A 17,874-nucleotide genomic window follows, 5' to 3' on the forward strand; every position below is an offset into this window, starting at 1 on the left:
AGGATAGTTGTGTTTTGCTGTGTAACACACTTAAATTATTGGTCTACCCATATGATGTGGAACATTGTCAGGTTATTAGGTATAGAATGTTCATTAACAACAGAACACCATGGTTGCCATGACACTTTAAACAGGTTGTTTGTAAATGTGTAGAATGTGTTTGTTTTGGGTCCACACTGGTAAGTTAACTTATGTAAATTAGACAGTCACAGTGGATTTTCTTCTGAATAACTGGTCAGGGCATAACACATTCCATTAAGCGTCAAGCTACTTTGATGTAAGGCTTGATCACACCTGTAGTGATTACTTCTATCCGTCCCGCCCATTGATACTTATCCATTGTTCACTAGATATATCAAAGCAATTTCATCCAACACAGTGCGGAAAAACAGAATGCTTCCCACCACTAGATCACATAACTAAAGGTGAGCTGGACGTGATCCCAACGCTGCCACCAATGTAGCAGAAGAAAGTGAAAGCTGCAACAGGGACTCTAACCAGGGCTCAAACATGGCAAAGTGAACTCTAATGGCCATTGCCATGAAAGCCTAGTGTTCCCCTGGGCAGAGGCAGTAGGCCTAAAACGCTGGCATTTAAGGCTTGTTACAATAGCCTAAGTTTTTAATGACCATGATAATCATCATGAAATGGCCTTGGAGAAGCCATAAGTGTAAACCAACATAAATCATTATTTTACATGAACCTGTTTAAAATGTTTCATTATGGTTTAATTGATCATAGTCCAGACTCGTTATAGTTACAAATACCATGCAGTTGCACCTGGGGAATTTAAACCAGATTTTTTTTTCAGGTCTTCTGTTTCCCCACATTTATTGATGAATGAATTTCCAATCTTGAAAATGTATCCCCATTCCTTAATCAACTACCTTAATGAATGTCACAACAAAAGACAACAGGCAAATAGAACCTTTTATTCTGAACTGGCAACCGTCATCAAATCTGTCACAGCACCAGTATCGCAAAGTATTTAGCAAAAACAAGCATAAAAAACAGCATTGGGATTCATAAATAAATAAAAATAAAAATGTAATGTAAGACTACATAAGAATATAAATAAATGTGGGACACAACAAAGTCAGTGTAGAACACCATTGTCCATCATGCATTGCTCCAATAACTTTCAAAAGATTGTTCTGAAGTTTGCCCCCCAAAAAATATATTTTCCTATGAATGAAGTCACACAGAAATGTGTTCCTTTTCCTTCCAATTAAGTCGCACAAAAATGTGTTCCTTTTCCTTCTAATTAAGTCGCACAAAAAGGGATGTATTTTCACATGAATTTGAGCAACACAAAAAAATGCAAAAAAATCTGCTGAAATGATTTTTGTAAATATTTGCACAAATTGAGTGTGAGATACAGCAGTCATAGGGCCACATAGATCATCCCCTCCAATATCTAGAGTCCTTTCATGCTGTCAGTCAGGCCTTTACCAGTCCATATGGACTGAGGGATAAGATATCCTCACACAGAATGGACTCTCTGTTATCGCTATTTGGTAGATTTGGATTTGTATTTTTTTTTATTTTTTAAATGAAACAATTATCTGCTGCCAAGGCTTCCCGGGGTCCACTCAGAGATCCTAAACTGTGGGTTTCACCTCTCTCAAAATGACTAATCATGTAGTTATGTTTATTATATTACGATGACCCTATTAGTATCATAGATTCAAAGCCTCAATATAATTATGGAAAACTGGAATCGTCTCATTGTCTAATTCAGAATATCAACGGTTGGTCACTGGCTAGAGATGAATTATATTGCTGATATTAAACTTGTTTTAATTAGTGTTATAGATAATTGCACATTGATCACCCTCCATAAAACTTTAATTATTATTATTGACTGTCATAATACAAATTATTGTTGGTCCTTTTTTATTAACCATTAGGCTGTCATGTAGGAATATAGTTTGATTATTTGTGTCTTATAAACCGAACAGTACATCATGGGTCTAACTAAATTGACGCCTCACTTCAAGCATTTCCAAATGTCTAATAGGCATCAACCTAATCTGTGCATTTGCATTGATCGTCTGGCTTGGCCTGGTGGAATTGACTGTGATTCGGTTCGTCTCTAGCTTTGATGACTCGAGCTTCCTAGCTGTCAAATTGTTGCCATGGAATTGACTTCTCCCCTTTGCGGTGCGGTCCAATAGTAACCGAGTTATTTACCGTGCGAGGACGGCCCATTGAGTACGAGAAGAGGGGTAGAGGGTAACCCCAAGAGAAGGATAGTGGATGTCTGAGGACCCTCCTTGGAGAGGACAGCGGACAGTAGTCCAGTAAATTGACATGTTCTGGCTCGCGTTGTCATGGAAAGTATTTTAATAAGATTTTGAAGAGAAAAGCTCCATGCTTACCCTTTTTGTTCAATTTTAATTCCGCATTTGGCAGAAAATATTTCGTTGTTTAAAATTATTTATTAGAAAGTACAAATTTCAGGTGCTGTTTTTTTGTGATTTAAGTGAAAAGATTAATTATTTATTACATGTATGTATTATTATTACAATATTATTATTATTATTATTTATACTTTTGTATTATTATTATTGGTATAGTCAGTACTAATTTACATAATTAGGCTTAAATCGTTAAATATTCAAGTTAATTTCTAAAATGCAGATATAGCCTAGTTATTCTAATTTGATTTAGTCTACTCTGAAATAGTGATCACATTTCAGGCACAAAATGAAAATCTAAATAATCCCAACTGAATTCAGTAGGCCCATTAGACCTGTATAGGTAGAGATACAACGTCTTTTGTTCTTCTTCACAATGGCCAGTAGCCTCTCTCTCTCTCTCTCTCTCTCTCTTTCTCTCTCTCTCTTTCTCCCCCCCCCCCCCCCCCCCCCCCCCCCCCCCTCTCTCTCTCTCCCCCCCCCTCTCTCTCTCTCTCGCTGTGTGTGTCAAAAGACAGGGACAAAGAGTGCAGGTGCGTCTCCCAGATGACCAGATTGTCTTTTCATCACCATAATATTTCTGTAGAATTCACGTTACTTGTACATTATTGTGCTAACGGCTATTTGTGGTTTGGATCAGGGTTGCGTCTGGTATGTGGAGGTATATGGCAGAGGCGCTTTTTGAGGAGATAGATTTATATGGAGGACACTCCTGCGCACATGTCTATTAAAGAGGGATCAAGAATGAAAAACTCGCGCACAGCGAGGACCAAGGGCCAAGTGGGAAGGGGCACAAGGGCGAGGGAGATTAAATGGAATGAGGGTTGGATGGGGATAAAGAGATGGAGGGGTGTGTGTGTGTGTGTGTGTGTGTGTGCGTGTGTGTGTGTGTGTGTGTGTCGTGGGGGTGATCAAGTGTTGTCAAGTGTAGCCTATGAGTGTACAGTTTCGTGTAAATTTCCTCACCAGATCGACCCGTTCGAGCGCCGCTGTTCTGGAAGTCACTTTTCACCAAGCCCCCCTTTCAAACCCGGGAACACCGTGCAGGCTACACGCGCATCTGGCCCTGGTAAAGGCTTTACAATCTGTTCCATTGATTTCCTCTTATCAAATAAACATAATGGACACACCTCTACCCCTCCATACACCCCTCCATACACCTCCTTAAACCCTTTCACGCACTGCCTGTGCCTGCTCGCGCACAGTCCGGAGACGCGAGCAGCTGTGATTCCATGTAAATGTTACATGATTGACACCTCGTGATTCTACACCCCCCCCCCCCCCCCCCTCTCTTTCCCTAATATCATACCGCGTATTATTAATGCACAGTTTAAGCAATAAACGCGCGTGTTGGGTTGCTGTTTTCTTATCTCCTGGTAACAATGCAACCAGTGAATAGATTGCCCCTGATTTGATTCACCATTTTTGATTAATGCCTGGTGAGAGGCCATCGAGAAACGGCTGATTAATGTGATGTGATGTGATGCTGAAATGTGATATTGGCTGGAATTGCTCTAGTTGACCCTTTAAATGTAGCCTTAATCCGTGTGGTCGCTTTGATTACGTACTATAGTCTAATTGTCATCAAGGCTTGCCCTATCATCTCCCATCTGGAAGCACTCTGACATATAGCCACAGAGTAGTCACCACGCTATAGAACGTTAATGTAAGCTTCGTTTTAAACCCTATAGCTGTCTTTCCCTCTTTTCTCCTTTCCATCTCTTTTTTTCCTCTCCTTTGAAGAGAGCAGGAGAGTGGGCTGATATCGGCCTCATGTTGCCTATAGATTTTCGTTTATATAATCGATTAAAATGTCCCAATACATTGATTTTTGACTCAGTGTTTTACAAACAAGCGTTTATAGGTCTCGATTTTATGTTAGGAATGATTCCAGCGTGACACGAGCCACAGATGAGACGGGAGTTATTGGCAAGTGATCTAAATACAAACAAGTAAACATCTTTTGTTTTGCTTGTGAAATATCAAAATTGACCGGGACAGATAAAACAAGACAATAGACACAAAAGCATTGTCCTCCTCTCCTGCCGATGAAATACTGAAAAAAACACCAAGCGGTTCCTTCCTCTGAAATTCTTGCATTATATACCTTCACATTGCGGAATATTAAATTAAAGTTGGATAAGTCCATGTAGAGGGGAGGCTGCGTCCAACGCGGACTCATTTCCCCCATTCTGTAGAGGCAACACTTCGCTCCCCTCTTTTCAATGACAATGTGCCAAAAATCTAGGCATTTTCAAAACAGATCCCATATGCTATGAGCGGATTGCTACTGAGCGTACGAGTAAGATACAGAAAAGAGAAACGGAATGCTATTTTACCAAAGGTATAGTTTTTATTTCTCTTTTGTTGCTGCATGGGCATATGCTTTTGGAAATTTAAAGGAAGGAATATTCAAAGTTATAAACTGATTGTATGTTTATGTATTCGAGTTGTCTGGTTTAGGGTCCATGCCATTAAAACGTCGAGAAGTTTTAGGTTGGGTTAAATGTGGGGGAAAAGTTCATTGGTATCGGACATTATTCGGTGTTTGAATGGAAGGAGAATACATTTGAGATTTCTCTGTGGAGTTATGTCTGTACGTAATGTCTAACGCAAAGTATGGGAATATTATTTGATTCTCCCGGTAAACGTATTTTGCAAGTTAAACTATATGAACAAGTTCTATATAATTTGGGGTAATTAATTAGTTAGCATCACAAGCTTTTGTTTTATTCAAATTCACTGTGCACTGCCACGCAATATTCTAATGTGAAATTGACATGAATTTTGATACGTGAATAAATTCGGACCATTTTGATCCTCATGATTTGACCATAAATTCCATTATTTTGGGGGTTATATTTGCCCATTGATAGTTATGGATTTTTATAAAGGAAAACAGTTTTTTTATTTAACATTACCTCCTTGAGTCCTTGTGTGTTTCCGTCGCTAACACACGCTGCACGTGTGCTGTTGCTTCTCTACGTGTTGTGACTTGTGTTGGGCTATTCTGGTTATGGGTCTGTGTGTAGCCTAAAGGAGATGGGTCAGTGTGTTGGGTATAGAGGGTTTGCCAGTGGGTCTGTGTGTTTTGAGGAAAGGGTCAAACTTCCCCATTCGTGACCTAACGGACCCCAGAGGGCGCCGGTGCTTTGGACTAAAACCATCAGATTTAAAACAAGGGAGAACCCCCAACCTCCCAGTCCTTATGGCAGGAGTCAGACCGCTACCGAGGGCTGAACATGCCTCAAAGCAATGGAAAACAATGACCCAAGGAGAAAGCGTCAGGAATTTGATCCCATATTATTGTATTATTATTGTAATAACCATTCACAAAAAGCAATAGTAGTTATATTTTTATTCGTATTCGTTTGAAAATGAAACACTTGCAAATGGTCTTTCTGACATAAACTCAATTGGCAACGTACGGTCCTTTTTTAATCGTTTTATTTCACCCTTCAGTCTAACCTGAGGACACACACACACACTCTGAGTTTACAGATAATATATAATTAATTGGGGATTCTGAGATATGGAAATGGGGCGAAATGTTAGTTAACTTGGTCTTTTGTCAAGCAGCCTCCGGAGAAAGAGCATCGTCTGCTGGAACAGTGAGAGGGAGGCGACCGGGGGATTTACAAATGCATGAGGTTAAGATAAAGAGTATCAGGCCCTTAAATCCGCCTTACTTTCTTCTTTCACCGTGAAAACAAAAAACAAGTGAATGTCTGCAATATATGGACACGTCCCTCACAGTCGCCTGCTACGAGTGTATTAGTCTGCGTCCTCGCAAGAAAATAAGTGACCACCTGAAAATAAAATCAATCAATAGTTAATTAAACATTCAGAACAACCTTTAGTCCATCGCACCAGGTTTCTTGTTATAGCCTTACGATTCTGTGAGACCAAAAAGCTGTCTGCAACGCTCTGTCCATTGCCTCTTGCTCCATGCTGGTTTTCCAACCAGGCAGCGGCTTGTCTGGCTCCTCCTGTCCGCCGAGTGAGTCGCCTCTCCGGGAAGAGCAGTTTGGAATCCCTGGAGGACGCTAAAAAGCAACAGCCTCAGATCTGCGAAAAGTGACGCCTCGGCTGACCACATTTAACACAGGTCACAGCCCTAGTAGTCCGGGAAACAGTAGCCCTGGGTCGAGCTTGGTTTGGGCTGGGTCGGTGTGGGTCTGGTTCAGTTGTAGGCTACTGCAGTAGGATGTATTGGCTGCCAGCAGCCTTATCATAGGATCCCAAAACCCAGCTCAGTCAATTCACCCCCTTCGATTTTTTTTCATGAAGGAGAACCGATCTTCTGCTTCCCTACACGATGAAGACCATGTTCAGGTCTCTCTCCGGATAGCGACTGTTATGAGAGAGAACAAATTAAGTTAAACGGATCAGGGTGGAAGGGAACATAGTTAAACGGACTAATGCAATGAATAGGCCTATATACATGTATTGGTTTGAATGGTGTGTTGGATTCAATGGGTCTTACATTGCCTGAGGTTTTATGCATGGCTCCATAAAGCCCAGTCATCCTATGTGGACTGGGAGTTGGTAACATGAGCTTTGATGCTCATGTATTTGCAGTTTTTTAGTTATTTTCTAAGGTGATGCTTGTGTAGGCTATAGGCTACTTTCTATCAATCACGAGATATATGTTTACCATCGTATCGTCACGAAGAAAAACACGTAATAAACATGTTGTTATTTTAACCCATATCTTCTAACGACTGGTTCGTTTCTTATAATGTGGCCTCTGCATTGGGCCTATCTATCTACTGTGTCATATAAATACTGCTATGTTCTTGACATCCATAGACGCGTAGACCAATCTATGCTCTTCTATGCTCTACAATAAGTCAAATCCATTCTACAGTAGTTAACATTTTAGATACTCTTAAAACATGATGAATGAAGAACGTAATGTAAGGCCTTATAATTTAGACTTTTTTAATTGACTTTGCATCAAGTTATGATATTGAGATAAAATGTATATGTAACTAAATATCATATATCTTTCAGACAAGGCCGGCGTGTTCCTCCACTGTATAGGCCTAAACGCCTGTTCTCTTCAGTTTTTCATAGCCAGACATATGCTTTCTTGTTCTGTCATAGTTTTACATCAATGTAATAAACATATCGATATTGTGTTCAATATTGACAACATGCCCTTGTTTACATACGGTATTCAATTTACAACACAGTTAAACACATTCAATTAGTCTCTATCTGAGACTAATAAGCATCTTCAATCTGTGCATCTCTCAAGATTCCACATATTTAAATCCACTAGATCAAATATTATCCTATATATTGAATAAAATCAGGATATCAAAATGAGCTAAACGTATTTGGAAAATATACTGCCATTCTGAACAGCTTTAACATAATAATATATTTTATATGTGCCTTGCACCGGGTGGCGTATCAGGCTATAGTTTTGTCCTCGTCTGCGGACCTTTATACATAAACAAGGGTGATTTCTCTAATTCTGTACCCTATTTGGTTAACAGGAAATGGCTATTTGTTGTTCTGCATGTCTTTGGACTAGCCGGTAAAACCGTAAAAATGTGCCGATGTTAAGATCACTTTGGTCAATCTGACGCGTTCCGCCCTAAGGGCTTTGCTCTGGACAGGGGCTCAGTGCGTCATTTGCAATGTGGAGACTGTTGATCAGCTCGCTAATTACACCTCTCTCTCTGTTCCTCTCTCTCTTCCTCTCTCTCCCACCCTCTCTCATTCGCCCTCTCTCTTCCATTCCCAGAGTGCATATCGGGAATAGACACACAAAGACATGCGCACTCAACTTAATCAGCCATTTTTTTTAAACAGGGCTAAAACGATAATAATTAGCAGAATAAAGACATATCGGATTTTCATTTCCTTTCCGCAGTTTCTCGACCGCTCCACAACCGAAACTGAGAGGCTGCAGTCGAGACATCTTTTTCACCGATCGGACCCAAAGGATTGCTTTCATACCGCTTGCCATTTTGTATGTTTATTTTTTTTCAATAAAGTTGGGAGGATTATACATTTTTTCCCCTTTTTCCATTTTTGTGTTATCATATTTCGCAACTATTGGATGTGACTTTGTTTTCAAACCAAAAACAGGAGAAGAAAGGGAACGAACTGCGGGGGGTAGAAAGTAAGTTTTTTTCTATAACTTTTATTGAGTAGTTGGTGTTTAATTCAGGTCAAATATTGAATATATTTTTAGGTGGATCCCGCAGAATCTTTGACAGCGCTCAGCAGATAACAGCTGTTTTCACGTGGTATGTTTTCGGCAATAGCCCAGCCCAGCTTTGCCTTGGAAAACATCGCATGTTGAGGTGTTTGTTGAAGTCCTGCTTTGGTTTTACTAGCAGAGAATTGTCACGGGCCAGACGAAAGCCTTTACGTGAGTGTCATTGCCATTGCTGCCTCGGCCAAATCTGCTCTCAAAGTTTGCTAGGGTTTGTCTCATTCCGATCGTAATGTCATATGATCTGTGAAATACAACGGAAAACAAATCGTTACATGATATCAGGTATTTCCCCGGTGTGGCTTGGTTAATTACGGCGCTAGACTAGACGTAACGAGGTCCGATCTATGGTGGTCTAGGATACGTGAATGTTTTATCCCTGTTGTCTTCCCCCGGTGAAAGAGTTCTGCCTGGTTTCAGTGCTGGACCACTTTTAAAAGCTGGACCTGACGGTTCGGCAGTTAGGCTACAATGTATCCATTCATTTGTTTTCTGATAATGTCGCTATCTTCCTCACGTTATTGTTACGTTTAACACCGTATACATTCTTAAACGACGCGAAGAGCAACACGATTTACACCGTCACGCTTATATATTGTTTAGATAGATACATGTATTGTCTTTTTAGATTATACTATTGAGATTCAATGTATGTTCAATGTATAATGGTCCTACAATTCCCAATTACCTGCTGTGTGTAAAGGAGTAGCCATTGTACCGAGCCGTGGGGTGGCTGTGTGGCCGGGGAAGGAGACCAGTCGTTGGGCTACTGATAACACGCAGGTCCCCTGGATCCAGAAACTCACGGTTCTTAAATATTTTTGATAAAATCAACAAAAAAAATGGGGGAAAAAGAGCATAAGAGGCCCAAACTCTTCATTATGTGTTCTCTATTTTCTTTACTCATGTCCTATTGCCGTAACGTAAGATTTATGTTCTCCCCATTCATTCGCTTTGGTGGGTTCATATTTTTTCTCCATATAATGAATTGTCCTTGCATTGCCAGTGATGAGGATTTAGCCCAGGCTTCGGTGGTGAGTTGTCTATGCATGCTGGTTGTTTAGTGTAACTTGGGGTACAGAGGACAGGTGAGGAGAGGGGCCGTGGTAGTTTTTTTTGCCTGATGACTGACTGGTTTGAGGTAGAGTCTTGGCTGGGATTGGGACACAACAGTGTCAGGGACATCGATCGCTTGCATTAAGAGAGCAAAAAAACAACAAAAAAACACGGGGACACGAGAGGCAGCTTCAAACTCCGGTATGTAAGGTTGTGTGTGTGTGTTTGCGCTCTCCGCTCGCTCTTTCTACGGCACATCAACAGCATGATGATGTTTCTACTGGATTTCAACTACGGCTTTCTCTTCTTCGGCATATTAGGACGATTTTTAAATTTCTTTGTTTTTGCTTTGATTTAAGGGGAAATCATTTGAGCTATTTTCGGGTATTTGTAGTTCTTTAGCTAGATAAATAACTTTGGAAACAAATGCATCCACCGTTTGTATTTAATGGATATACGATCTTTTTTATTAAGGACTGTAAGCAAAAATGAGGACTGCAGAAATTATTTTTACCATTGTACAGTTTTGTATACAATTATTTTGATAAATATTTGTATTAAATTATTATTATTATTATTATTATGATTATGCTGCAATAGTGGTTTGGAACTATGACTTGCATATTTTAAGGACAATTCCAACGAATTACATTTGTTAATTTTTGTGCATGAATGAGTCTGAGAATTAAAGTTGATATAGCCTATTTGACACCATTAAACCGTTAAACATTTATCTGAATAGTGGTGATTTGGGAGCAATGGGTTCAATGCTATGTAGTAAAATTAATGTATGCTACTAATATTTTATTTCTAATAAGCTACGCAACACTCCATTTAACGATGTTAAAACGCCCAAAAATGAAATTATGAGAAAAGATGGAAAAATTTAATTACAGTGAGTTTCGTCAGTATTTGGGATGTAATTGTCTCACAGAACATGGTTACGTGTTTTCTCTCTCTCAGTCCTGTTCTTAAGGCAATGCTACTGGACCTTCAGTTTGTCTGACGACTGCGCCTTGGTTTTGTTTTACTGTGATGATGAATATTATTATTATTACAGCAATATTATTACTGTGTGTGCGCGCGCGCACGCACGCGCCTGCGAAATAAAGCACATTACACTGGGTTTAAAGCAAGCCTGGGTTTAAAGCAAGCCTCGATAGGGGATTGAGGATGTGTTTGACCTATACTGCCAGTCTTGGAGGACAATTGACAATGAAGAGTAAAAGCTGTAATTGGTTATTATCAAAAACAATGCAAGGCGTTTCAGTACATCAATGTGCTTACAACAGGAGAATGTAAAGGTTGCAGAGAGTGATAACATAATATATATAACAGCGCTTCTACATCTGCCTTGCTTGTAGCTTGGGGTTTTAGGCTGGGTTTCTGTGGAGCACTTGGTGACATCGACTGATGTAAAAAGGGCTGTATTAATACATTTGATTGACATTTGATTGTATAATAACACGTGTATTAGTGTGTATAAAACACATCGAGCCAATGATGACAGGAAGGGACACAAAACAAGAGACAGCCTCATGGTTCTTCTATGTAAAGGCTTATAGTTGAACTGCATTTAAAACTCACAACATCGTGTATTAGTGCTTCTTATATGATTCAACATCTTCCACAGCTAACAGCACATTTCATCATTACAACCTTAATCAAGGTGCTACTAGAGAGAAAGACAATAGGGGGAAGAAGAAGGGATAGGAGAAGAGCGGGAGAGGGGCAGGGAGAGAGAGAGAGAGAGGGAGAGGGACAGGGAGAGAGAGAGGGAGAAGGGCAGGGAGAGCAATAGAGAAAGAGAGGGAGAGGGGCAGGGAGAGAGCGAGGAAGAGAGGGAGAGCGGCAGGGAGAGAGCGAGGAAGGGAGGGAGAGCGGCAGGGAGAGAGTTAAAAGAAGAGAGGGAGAGGGGCAGGGAGTGGGACAGGGCAGGGAGAGAGATAGAGGAAGAGAGATAGGGGGAGAGGGGCAAGGAGAGGGGCAGGGAGAGAGATAGAGGGAGAGGGGCAACGAGAGAGATGCAGGGAGAGAGCTAGAGGGTCAGGGAGAGAGATGCAGGGAGAGGGGTAGGGAGAGAGGGAGAGGGGCAGGGAGAGAGATAGAGGGAGAGGGGCAGGGAGAGAGATAGAGGCGAAACATCCCTATAACTCTTCCCGGGCAGGCAGGCATATCCAGCTGGAAGATTGGCCCCAGCCTCTCTTCGGGTCGACGATGTGTCATTTCCACCCAGCCTCATCACCCTCTACCTATCTGATATTAATGGGAAAATCAATATTTCAGGGATTAAATTTCCCTCCTTCATTTTTTATGGTTTCTACCTCAATAAGTCTCTCTTCTAATAGATGGAAGTCAGATGATTTAAAATCCTGAGAGAGAGAGAGAGAGAGAGAGAGAGAGAGAGAGAATTGCTACAGCCCTATCTTCCTGCATTTTAATGTTTTTTTTCTTCCTGTAGATCTCTATAGGACGTAGTCAGGAGGACTATATCACTGCTATACCGATCAGACTAAAGCTAGAAAGGGGAAACATATGAGTCTGGTTGAATACATAAGACGGCCTAGTAATCCAAGTAGTAGTTGTTACTAAAGAGAAGATCCCTTACACACACACACACAGGTTATTTCCAAATCCCCATCATTGAATGCCACGGTCGGGTGAACAGAATGACTTTGTACACACCAGACAGTCAAGTAGGATTCTCTTTTTTTTCCCCCTTCATTTTTAATGAAAGGAAATGGAAATATCTTGGAGAAATTGTAAATGTTGGTGTTAGATATGTGGTTGGTGTGTGATGAATGGAAGTTAATGAAATGACCTAGCGGCAGCAGTCTGTAAGGTTATACAGACACAGATTCATTACCGTAGTCATACGTATCTCATTTTCACATGGAATAGACTGTGACTCCTGTGGCCTAGCAGACCTTCATTAAGAGACAGTATACATGTGGACACGTGCTCATTCCACCTTCCTTCCTCTACCATCTGGTGTGTGTCAAACAGCTGTGTGATTTTCATATGTGCTAGGGGTATTGTTCTCCGTTTTTCACCGTATTAGACTGACCTAGATTGAGAAAGGGATAGCTATTGATAGAGGGACAGAGTGAGACAGTCCTGTGTGGCTCAGTTGGTAGGGCTTGGGTTTTCCAACGCCAGGTTTTAGTGGTTTGATTCCAACGTGAGGCAAAGTACGTGTATTCACTGAGTACTGTACGGTGCTCTGGATAAGAGTGTCTACTAAATGAGTGGAATGTGAAGAGAGAGAGAGGGACGATAGGTTTGTAATCGCAGCAGCAGTGACGCTTGGCTTGGATTCACAGCCATTAGGATGTGAACAGCACAATCTCCCACATCCTGTTATTAAAACACTCATATTATGTTGTCTTCCTGTGCCTCCAGTACTTCATTTCATTTTTCCCTCTTTGATTTCATTTGGGATGAGGTGTAGGATGGTGTCAGTCAGTGATCTTTGTAATGGTTTTAATGTGATGTTAGAGATACACATCGGTGTAATACAGTCCACACTAATTCTCTACCCATACAGTCACTCAGTTTAAAGGAAACAACCTGGTTCTCTCCCCATACAGTCCCTCAGTTTAATGGAAACAACCTGGTTCTCTCCCCATACAGTCACCCAGTTTAATGGAAACAACCTTGTTCTCTCCCCATACAGTCACCCAGTTTAAAGGAAACAACCTGGTTCTCTTCCCATACAGTCACCCAGTTTAATGGAAACAACCTGGTTCTCTCCCCATACAGTCACCCAGTTTAATGGAAACAACCTGGTTCTCTCCCCAAACAGTCACTCAGTTAACAGGAAACAACCTGGTTCTCTCCTCATACAGTCACTGAGCTAACAGGAAACAACCTGGTTCTCTCCCCATAAAGTCACTGAGCTAACAGGAAACAACTGGTTCTCTCCCCATAAAGTCACTGAGCTAACAGGAAACAACCTGGTTCTCTCCCCATACAGTCACTCAGTTTAATGGAACAATCTGGTTCTCTCCCCATACAGTCACTCAGCTAACAGGAAACAACCTGGTTCTCTCCCCAAACAGTCACTCAGTTTAAAGGAAAAAACCTGGTTCTCTCCCCATACAGTCACTCAGTTAACAGGAAACAACCTTGTTCTCTCCCCAAACAGTCACTCAGTTAACAGGAAACAACCTGGTTCTCTCCCCAAACAGTCACTCAGTTTAAAGGAAACAACCTTGTTCTCTCCCCATACAGTCACTCAGTTTAATGGAAACAACCTGGTTCTCTCCCCATACAGTCACCCAGTTTAATGGAAACAACCTGGTTCTCTCCCCATACAGTCACTCAGTTTAAAGGAAACAACCTGGTTCTCTCCCCATACAGTCACTCAGTTTAAAGGAAACAACCTGGTTCTCTCCCCATACAGTCACTCAGTTAACAGGAAACAACCTGGTTCTCTCCCCATACAGTCACTCAGTTTAATGGAAACAACCTGGTTCTCTCCCCATACAGTCACTCAGTTTAAAGGAAACAACCTGGTTCTCTCCCCATACAGTCACTCAGTTAACAGGAAACAACCTGGTTCTCTCCCCATACAGTCACTCAGTTTAATGGAAACAACCTGGTTCTCTCCCCATACAGTCACTCAGTTAACAGGAAACAACCTGGTTCTCTCCCCATACAGTCACTCAGTTTAAAGGAAACAACCTGGTTCTCTCCCCATACAGTCACTCAGTTAACAGGAAACAACCTGGTTCTCTCCCCATACAGTCACTCAGTTTAAAGGAAACAACCTGGTTCTCTCCCCATACAGTCACTCAGTTTAAAGGAAACAACCTGGTTCTCTCCCCATACAGTCACTCAGTTTAATGGAAACAACCTGGTTCTCTCCCCATACAGTCACTCAGTTAACAGGAAACAACCTGGTTCTCTCCCCATACAGTCACTCAGTTTAAAGGAAACAACCTGGTTCTCTCCCCATACAGTCACTCAGTTTAATGGAAACAACCTGGTTCTCTCCCCATACAGTCACTCAGTTAACAGGAAACAACCTGGTTCTCTCCCCAAACAGTCACTCAGTTAACAGGAAACAACCTGGTTCTCTCCCCAAACAGTCACTCAGTTAACAGGAAACAACCTGGTTCTCTCCCCAAACAGTCACTCAGTTAACAGGAAACAACCTGGTTCTCTCCCCATACAGTCACTCAGTTTAAAGGAAACAACCTTGTTCTCTCCCCAAACAGTCACTCAGTTAACAGGAAACAACCTGGTTCTCTCCCCATACAGTCACTCAGTTTAAAGGAAACAACCCACGCAGCGATTTGTTTCACTCCGATTTCAATTTCCTTTGACGATCTCAGTTTTTAGAGGCTCTGTTTGTTATGATACATAAAACAAAATGTCAGAATACTGAGGTGTTTTATGCAGCCAGACGTAATGAAGAGATGAGGAGAAATGAAGAACATACATTCACCGTCGATACGGTTGTTTGAGAAGCGTGTGTGTGTGTGTGTGTGTGTGTGTGTGTGTGTGTGTGTGTGGTGTGTGTGGTGTGTGTGGTGTGTGTGGTGTGTGTGGTGTGTGTGTGGTGTGTGTGGTGTGTGTGGTGTGTGTGGTGTGTGTGGTGTGTGTGGTGTGTGTGTGTGTGTGTGTGTGTGTGTGTGTGTGTGTGTATATTTGAGAAGCGTGCACGCACGAGTGTGTGTGTGTGTATTTGAGAAGCACATGTGTGTGTGTTTCAGAAGCATGTGTCTATTCCTGGTCTGTGAGAGTATGGTAGCGTCAGTACTGTGGTCCCAGGGCCTAGAAGCCTGTAGCAGTAAAAGCCAAGAACTCAGGAGCAGCCAAGCTTAATGTCTTAAAGAAGGGGGCATTCTGTGACTGTTCTGGGGCAGTACCACTGAGAGAGAGAAAGAGAGAGAGAGAGAGATGTAGAGAGAGAGACGGAGAGCGAGAGACGGAGAACGAGATAGAGACGGAGAGAGATACTGAGAGAGAGAGATGGAGAGAGAGATGTAAAAGACTTGGAACAGGTCCAAGCCTCTTGTAGCTCCTGGGGGTGGCTGCTTGTGAATATGCACACATTTAGTGTAATTAGCAGCTAATTATATGAGCATATGCAAATGATCATATGGAAGGGGGCATGTACTGCCAGAGGGGTGTGTGTGAGGGGGGGAAACAGCTCCATTGTACTGCCGTGGAACGGGCCAGTAGTAATGGGTCTGGAGGGGTGTGTGTGTGAGGGGGGGGATCGGCTCCCTTGTACTGCCGTGGAACGGGCCAGTAGTAATGGGTCTGGAGGGGTGTGTGTGTGAGGGGGGGATCAGCTCCATTGTACTGCCGTGGAACGCGCCAGTAGTAATGGGTCTGGAGGGGTTGTGTGTGTGAGGGGGGGATCAGCTCCCTTGTACTGCCGTGGAACGGGCCAGTAGTAATGGGTCTGAAGGGGTGTGTGTGTGAGGGGGGTAAACAGCTCCCTTGTACTGCCGTGGAACGGGCCAGTAGTATTGGGTCTGGAGGGGTGTGTGTGAGGGGGGGGGGGGGGGGGGTCAGCTCCCTTGTACTGCCGTGGAACGGGCCAGTAGTAATGGGTCTGGAGGGGTGTGTGTGTGTGAGGGGGGGATCAGCTCCCTTGTACTGCCGTGGAACGCGAGGGGTCTGGAGGCAGTTGTTCCACACCGCCGTGGATACGCATAACAGCCAATCTGATTTACGCCTGGAAGCGGTGTGGCGGTGTGGCCAAATTGTATTAGTTGCCAGTGAAACCTGGTTAATTGTGCTGACTAATGTCTAATGTCCCCTGGTTGGTCGGTCGGATTAATGACTCATGTTTCACTTGTGCCGGAATTTACATATGCAAAACGCTCCCTGCCTGCCTTAGTTCCTCATCTGGTGTGTAGGAGTGACAGAAGGGAGTGTGAGAGAGAGCTGCAGCTTGTAGGCTTGCGGGTGTGGGGCATTGATGTGAATGTGTCTATCGGTGATTTGAATGTGTGTGTCGGTGATGTGTGTGTCAGTAATGGCGGCGTGTGTGTCGGTGATGGCAGTGTGTGTATGACAAGACAACAATTAGTGCATGAGTGTGACTTTTAGTATTTGTGTGTGTGTGTGTGTGTGTGTGTCAGTAATGGCAGCGTGTTTGTCAGTGATGGTAGTGTGTGTATGACAAGACAACAATTAGTGCATGACAGCTGTGTGCATGAGTGTGAGTTTTAGTGTGTGTGTGAGCGTTTTAGTGTGTGTGTGTTTGTGTAAGTTTTAGTGTGTGTGTGTGAGTTTTAGTGTGTGTGTGTGTGTGTGTGTGAGTTTTAATGTGTGTGTGTGAGTTTTAGTGTGTGTGTGTGTGTGTGTGTGAGTTTTAGTGTGTGTGTGTGTGTGTGTGTGAGTTTTAGTGTGTGTGTGTGTGTGTGTGTGAGAGTTTTAGTGTGTGTGTGTGTGTGTGTGTGTGAGCTTTAGTGTTTGTGAGTTTCATCCATATGTGGTCAATGTTAAGCAGCGTTGTTTAATTTGTTTCTGATTAGTTGTCCAGGCTCAGACTCTGACAAACAGAAAGTCAGACAGAGGAAGACGTTTCCCCAGGAACTTATTGTATCCCCTTTCTGCAATGACCCTACATATTTAACAGACAAATACATTCTGCGATCATCTGTTAATTCAGAGAGAGACAGAGAGAGAGAGAGAGAGACACAGAGAGAGACACAGAGAGAGAGAGAGAGAGAGAGAGAGAGAGAGAGAGAGAGAGAGAGAGAGAGAGAGAGAGAGAGAGAGAGAGAGAGAGAGAGAGAGAGAGAGAGAGAGAGAGAGAGAGAGAGAGAGAGAGAGAGAGAGAGAGAGAGAGAGAGAGATGTTAGGTGCTAGTACTTCATCAGTTTTTTTACAGAAGGGTAAAGTGATGTAATTGCCTTTCAGAGCTAGGAATGGAGTTTCATACAAGTGTGAAAGCATCGGAAGAGGTTTTGCATAATGCCTGCCTGGTGGTTGAATGGGTCATTGAATGGTTGACTGAGTGACAGAGATGAAAGCGAGATGAAATGCTCTCTCGTTTCCTCTCTCCTTTCCCATTTTACTCCCTTTCTCCAGCCTCCCTTGCCGGGTAGGCAATTTTTTTTGTCGATGGGCAGGAGAACATCAAGCTCAGGCTCATATTTCCTGTACGCGTGTGTGTGTGTGTGTGTGTGTGTGTGT

At 42.5% G+C, this 17,874-nt stretch overlaps 1 protein-coding gene and 1 long non-coding RNA gene across 5 annotated transcripts in view; one reads left to right on the forward strand and one right to left on the reverse strand.

Annotated features, from left to right (window-relative positions):
• Positions 1-5,853: 5,853 nt before the first annotated feature.
• On the reverse strand, positions 5,854-9,715 carry LOC118938787. The gene is made up of 2 exons (XR_005036041.1): positions 9,344-9,715; positions 5,854-6,774 (listed from the first exon to the last, which is right to left on the reverse strand). It is a non-coding gene; the product is annotated as an uncharacterized LOC118938787 (long non-coding RNA).
• Positions 8,133-17,874, forward strand: part of LOC110489594 (zinc finger homeobox protein 4) — a 150,520-nt gene continuing 140,778 nt past the window's right edge. For all 4 annotated transcript variants that reach the window (XM_036943708.1, XM_036943709.1, XM_036943710.1 and 1 more), the window contains exon 1: positions 8,133-8,559. The gene's annotated coding sequence lies outside the window, so the exon portion shown is untranslated. The remainder of the gene's footprint in view (positions 8,560-17,874) is intronic.

The sequence above is a fragment of the Oncorhynchus mykiss genome, chromosome 15, assembly GCF_013265735.2.
Source record: "Oncorhynchus mykiss isolate Arlee chromosome 15, USDA_OmykA_1.1, whole genome shotgun sequence".
In the NCBI taxonomy this organism is placed as follows: Eukaryota; Metazoa; Chordata; class Actinopteri; order Salmoniformes; family Salmonidae; genus Oncorhynchus; species Oncorhynchus mykiss.